This window comes from Meriones unguiculatus (assembly GCF_030254825.1).
Source record: "Meriones unguiculatus strain TT.TT164.6M chromosome Y unlocalized genomic scaffold, Bangor_MerUng_6.1 ChrY_unordered_Scaffold_25, whole genome shotgun sequence".
Classification (NCBI taxonomy): domain Eukaryota; kingdom Metazoa; phylum Chordata; class Mammalia; order Rodentia; family Muridae; genus Meriones; species Meriones unguiculatus.
Window position 1 is genome coordinate 1,572,526 of NW_026843710.1, and position 6,962 is coordinate 1,579,487.

At 37.4% G+C, this 6,962-nt stretch overlaps 1 non-coding gene across 1 annotated transcript; it reads right to left on the reverse strand.

Moving 5' to 3' along the window:
* LOC132651858 (U6 spliceosomal RNA) lies at positions 1–107 on the reverse strand. Its single transcript, XR_009589415.1, has one exon. It is a non-coding gene; the product is annotated as a U6 spliceosomal RNA (small nuclear RNA).
* Between the last annotated feature and the right edge of the window lie 6,855 nt (positions 108–6,962).

Genomic DNA, 6,962 nt, shown 5'->3' on the forward strand with positions numbered 1-6,962 from the left:
AAAAAAGATGAATTTGTCCCTAATGTGTGTGTCATCCTAATGAGGGGGCCATGCTAATACTCTTTGTATCATTCCAATTTTAGTATATGTGATACCAAAGCAAGCACCATATATTTCTCTCTAGTTGTCATTAATAAAGTCATGTGTCATTGACTTGTGACTTTCACATTATCACAGATTCCATTATTATTTGTTAGAGCATAGATATTCCACAGTCAGTGAATTATTTTTTTGTGAAAATGCTCCCTATCCAAGGCAAATCTTTGAACAAAAAGCATTTCATTGGGACATTGTTAATATTTTTACAGAGACCATCCAGGATACAATGTCAGCAAGCAGTCATCTTAATGTAGTCCACCAAAACTGAGAGCTTTTCACACTGAACCACAAATGGCAAGCAGAGAGAGGGAGACTGAAAGAGTCAGAGAGAGAGAGAGAGAGCTAGAGAGAGTTTCAGATATAGAGAGACCAATACCGACAGAAATAAAGATATAAAGTGACAGAGACCTAGAGACAGAGACACCATTCTCTGTGGTCACTTTAATGGGCTTATTTACCTCAAGGGACAAACTCTTATAATATAAATCAAAATGTAATCATATATTTTTTAATATTTTATTTTAATTTTTATGAATTACACTTTATTCATTTTTTATTCCTCCATAACACCTGTCCACTCCCAATACCACCATCCCTCCCCATTTTCCATGCATGCCCATATCCAAATCCACTGATTTGGACTTCCTCTCCTTGCTTCTGATCCTAGTTTGTCAGATCACATCATGAGTGGTTGCATTGTGTTTCTCTGTGGCCTGGTAAGGCTGCACCCATATCAGGGTGAGAGGTTCTAAGAGCAGGTCAATCAGTTCATGTCAGGGCTAATCCTTGTTCCCATTACTACGGAACCCCCTTGGACACTGAACTGCCAAGGGGTACATCTGTGCAGGGGTTCTAAGTTATCTCAATGCATGATACTTGGTTCTAGTAAGAGTCTCAGGAAAGAAACTTGTACTCATTTTTTTTTTTTTTTGTTCTGTTGCTGCCCTTGTGGAGCTCCTGTTCTCTCCAGATCTTTCTATTTCCCAATTCTTTCATTAGATTCCATGCATTCTGCCCAACAGTTGGCCATAAGTCTCAGCATCTGCTTTGATAATCTGCAGGGCAGTCTTTCAGAGGCCCTCTGTGCAGGCTCCTAACTTGTTCCTGTTTTCTCCTTCTTCTGATGACCATTCTCTATGCCTTTTGGGATTGAGCATTTTAGCCAGAGTCCTTCATCTTGATTACTTTCTTTAGGTATACAGCTTTCAGTATGTTTATCCTATATTAAATGTCTATATGAATGAGTATATACTGGGTCTGTCTTTCTCCTTTTGCGATAGCTCACTCAGGATGACCCTTTCCAGTTCCCACCATTTACCTGCAAATTCCATGATTTCCTTTTTTTTTTTAATAATTATTATTGTTGAGTAATGTTTCATTGTGTAGATTTACCACAATTTCCGTATCCATTTTTCAGTTGTGGGGCATCTAGGTTATTTTTAGGCTATTACAAATAAAGCTGCTACAACATGGTTGAGCAAATATCTTTATGGTGTACTAGAATCTCTTTTGGATACATGTCTAGGAGTAGTATAGCTGGATCTTGAAGAAGCACTCTTACTAGTAGTCTGAGAAGGTGTCAGATTGATTTCCACAGTGGTTGTCCCAGTTTATATTACCACCAGCAGATGAGAAGGGTTCCCCTTTGTCTATAACTTCACCAGAACATGTTGTCACTTGAGGTTTTGATCTCTGCCATGAAATATTGAATAGCAAAGAGACACTTAAAGAAATGTGGAATGTCATTAGCCATCAGGGAAATGCAAATTAAAAGGACCTTGAGATTTCACCTTCACTCATCAAAATGGCTAAAATCAAGAACTCAAATGACAACACATGCTGAAAAAGAACTCATTATGTAGCAGAGAATCCTAGCCATGAACTAGTGGTTACCCAACTACCTCAGATCCTATGAGATAAGGTGGCACCTCTGAGCAAGCAGTATTGGCACTAACACTACACTTAGAGGGATGGTCTGGAGTACCACAGCAAGAAACACAGCTGCTCTTTTGTCCTAGGTGTATAACATGAAAACATCCTGTTTTATAGGATGAACTTTAGAGGTGATGATAAATGTATAGAAAGAGTAACTCAAAATTGCTGGCCCTCAGGTTTGTCAGAGATCTGATAAATATGGCATTTCAACATATGTAAGCTTCTTATGATAGAGTCCAAACTTTTGAGGCACAGAAAAACAAATAATTCAGTTTTTATAGGTGCAAGCTCTAATTTTTCCATTTAAAACAAAAGTTAGCCTAATTGTTGATACTTTAGCAGTATTTACTCATGGTTTATTATCTGGTGTTGATTTCCATGCTTATAAAAGAAAAACAATATTTTTCTCAGTGTCTAACACATCTTCACAAATAGCAGAGTTATATGCAGTATTGGCTGTGTTTCAAATTTTAATAAGCAGTCTTTGAACATTTTTACAGATAGTGCATATATATCTCAGTCTTTGCCTAGGTTAGAGACTTCAGGTCAATTGAGACATCTGCTGCTGGAACTTAAAGTTTTACAAATTCAAACTTTGATACAAAAAAAAACTTTCACTTTCCCTTTTTTATATAACATTTGGGGGCTCATTCTAATTTGCCAGGACCCCTGTCAAAAGGGAATGCATTAGCAGATAAAGTCACCAAAGTTTAAGGTTCACACTTAAAAAGACCACAGGATGCTCATGATATGCATTATCTTAAAAGTCAAACCTTGAGACTGAAATATGGATTGACTAAGGAACAGACCCCTATTATAGTCAAAGCTTGTAGTACTTTTTATTGTTCCTTGTCTACATGCTTTTAATGTTCTAGGAGTTCCTAACCAATTTAAAACTGATAATCAAACAGGACATACTAGAAAATCTTATGAAAGTTTTTTTTTAACAGTTTCAACTTTCTCATATAACTAAAGTACCTTAAAATCTTCAAGAACAAAGACAAGGCATGGTGAAGCATGTCTAATATACAATTAAGATTTATTTGCAAAAAAAAGTGAGAGCTACTCCTCAGAAAAATAAGAATCATCTTGATCATGTTCTTTTCATTCAGAATTTTTAAAATTTGGATAAGCATGGTAAATCTGCAGCACATAGATTTTGGCATACAGAAACCAAGAAAACTTTTGCTAAAGTAAAATGGAGGGATCCTTTAAGGAATCAATGGCATGGACCAAAACATGTACTCATATGGGGATGATGATTGGTCTGTGTTTTTTGCAGGACACTGATGCAGCTTGATAGTTACTGGAATGTCTGGTGCAATAAGTGGATGAGGAGCTTTCTCTTGACAATGATAATGATGTCAAAGTAGATCCCTCTTGTCAAGATGACTGTTTATTGCACGTACATTACTAACCCACATCTAATACATCCATATTCCTGAGATGATGCAGATGTCCTTGTTTATGTCAACAACATTTGGCTGATGAATATTCCTGCTTTTGAAAGAACACAAGTAAAACTGACTCTTAACTTGTCAGGAATAGGAAGAGGTCATCTTCTTTGCTGTAGCAGAGGGAATATTCATCAGGACTGCTTACCAGTCTACTCTCTCCAGGTCATAGGTCAGAATGCATACTTCTCTAAAGTTGGGGTGGTAGCTCATGCCTCCCTTTGCAACCAGGTAAAGTGGAACATTGGAGGGATATTATTTTCTCTTCCTAGGGAGTTAAGAATGACAGTCTTACATCTCTAATGAGCTACCCACCCTGAGAAAAAGGGGATCAATGCACTTATCCTCAACTGATGGTTCCTTGGAAAAGATGCATAGTAGAAACTTCCAACATTTACTCCCGGGACAATGACCCTGCATTTACAGTCATGGAATAGACTGGTCTATTGTTAAGGGTATTAAGAACTTGGCTTCAGGTAAAGGCAGTCAAAATCTCTTTGTTTTAGAAAAAGCAGTTAGTTCTGGACTTTGGAGGACTTCAAATAAAAATTGGCAAAGCTATGTATGGAAATTGAGTGCTTCATTGGGATATATAGGCATTCTCTCTGGGAATTCAAGTAGCTTTGCTATATTCATCAACTATACTTTAGTTTTGCATGGGTTAATCCTCCTTATTTACTGCTATTTGGAAATACTGTATTAAAATATTTTAACAACTATGATACCTATTCAACTGAATGTTTATATTACAATCTTACTAATTGTATTAGTGTTGATAATAATGCCTTTTCAGTATTAGATATTAAGCAACCTGCTTTTTGTTATTCCTGTTAGAGTATCTGATTCTTGGTATGATGAAACAAAATTTAATTGGCTCAGGTTCAGAATCTCCTTGCTGGTATTTGGCCTAGTAAAAATTTCTCATTGGACATGTTAACGATGAGAAATAAGATCCATGACATAGAATCTTCCAAGAAAACTAGGATAGATTTGTCCAATACAGCCTGGCATATATTAATTACCTCAGGAGGCACATTCCAACCTTTGATTCTGTCCTCATCTGGTAGATCAGTGCCATGTTCTTGCAACCACAGAGAGGCTTTCTTCTTCATCAATACGATTACATATGGAGACCCACATTCTGATATTATGCAGAGAGAGAGAGAGACCTTAAAACACCCATCTCTAAATAGTATTTAACTCTAAAATTTTCCCTCCTCTCAGAGGTCTGTGAAGCCTGCAGGAGAGGAGGTAGGAAGAGGTTCATAACTACAAGAAATTGAGAGAACAAAGAGAACTATGTCCTGAGAAACAGGCCATAGAGGGGGAGGATGCAGCCAGCCTTGATGAGACCTGTAAGGTAGGATAGACTAGAAGGGCGAGGAAGATCTCTCCTCTCAGGGAAATAGAGAAAGAGCATATGGGTAGAAGAACGAGGCTGAGTGGGACTGGTAGGAGAAAAAGTAGGGGCAGAGAGGGGATACAAAGTGAACACTTCTTAAAAATAAATATATAAGACAAAAAAGGGTGATCAAGGTAATGAAGTATATAGAGCTCTTGAGGACTGATGGCTTCTTCTTTCGAATGGTACCAGGTTTCAGCAAGGATGAACTCAGTTTGCTTTAAGGGACTTGGCACTGAGACTCTGATCTTGTTCCAATGATTATATGAACAACACATATTTCAATTGATGAATTTTGAAGAAAAAATTAGTTTGATACATATGTAGGAATTTAAACCTTGGAGCAATGGAAAAGGAGTGTATTGTGTATTATATGAAATTCTAAAATAATCAGTAAAAATAAAATGTTGACAAACTTACAATGACTTTTTACAAGGAAAAAAGAATCTGCTAAAGGAGGGCAGAGTTTAACCAAGTAAGGCATGCTTTCCAGAAACTCATTATGTAGCAGATCAACCTAGCCATGAACTAGTGGTTACCCAGCTACTTCAGACCCCATGAGCTCAGGTGACACATCTGAACAAGTGGTTTGAGCTCTAACATAACATTTACAGGGTTTGTCTGGAGTATCACAGCAGCAAACACAGACACTCTTGTGTCCTAGGCCTATAACATGGACCTATTTCACTGTACTGACTGCCTAGTTTTAACTGTAAACACTAGGATGAGAAGGGTTCCTCACTGAACCAAGAATAGGACACAAGAATAGGATAATAGAACCAAGAATAGGACACAGCTGCAAATGTAGCCAGGTCAGCCAATGTAACCTTACTCATAGAGGGTTGGCAACGGATGTGTGTACAGCAGCAGCTGTCAAATAATATCTTGTCTTCTCCTTTTACATGCACAGATCTTTCTCTGTTTCAGCCAAACCAGTCCTAAGAATTGTCTGATTCCTTCTCTTTTCCCTGCTCTTAATGTCTAAATACCCCAGGAAAACTTAGATCATGCTGACCTATTATATTAGTAAGAAAGTGAAGGTACATTAAGTACTTAGGAAGCTGTGCAATTCAATAAACATTAAAGATTCATTTCATACCAAACTTTGTCACAGTGGTGCATAGGAGTAAAGGTGTGGGATCTGGATAAAGGTTTCACAAGAAAAAGTCACATGTGCACAGGATAAGAGATACTGGACATTGAAGAAAGTTTGTTTATTCATCGCCATGGAAACCTCAAAATTTCCTCAGGTGCTGATTGGCTGAGAGGGAGAATGTTGGCATGCAACAAGTGAAAACCAGTAAGAGTGAATTTCAGGTGCAAGTTATTAAAAGAGCCAGTGGACATCCTGTTTGAGAAAAAGACTGAGCAGCCCCACATGCCTCAATCTGGTCAGCTGAAAGCCCTAACCCAGAGATGACAGTTCTTGTGTCCAAGATTCTTAGTTTAGTAAAAGTGTCATATATTTCTTTTAAGTGGTCATTAATAAATTAATATTTCCTTGACATGTGACTTTTACATTATCACAGATTCCATTATTATTTGTTAAATGCACAGATATGTCCTCAGTCAATGAATTACTTACTGGGAAAATGCTCCCTAAGACAATTTGATCTTACTTACATTTTTACAGAGACCATCCCAGATGTCATGTCATCAAGCAGTCATCTTGATGCAGTCTTTCAGCTGATCTGAGAGCTTTTCATACTTGAACACAAGGGGTAGAAAGAGAGAGGGAGACAGGGAGAGCAAGAGATAAAAAAAACTAGAGAGACAGATTGAGAAATTTGAGACTGAGACTGACAGAAACAGAGATATAAATTGACAGAGATCAAGAGACAGAGACTCCTTTCTGTCTTGTCATATTATTGGTATATCAACCTACAAGCACAACCTCCTACAATATAAATCCAAAAGGAACTGTATTTTTTTGATATTTATTTTAATTTTATTAATTATAAGTTATTCACTTCGTGTCTCCCCATAAACTCCTCCCCATTCCACTTTACCTCTCCCTTCTCCATACACTACATGACTCAAGTCCACTGATATGGGAGGGCTTCCTCTCCTTA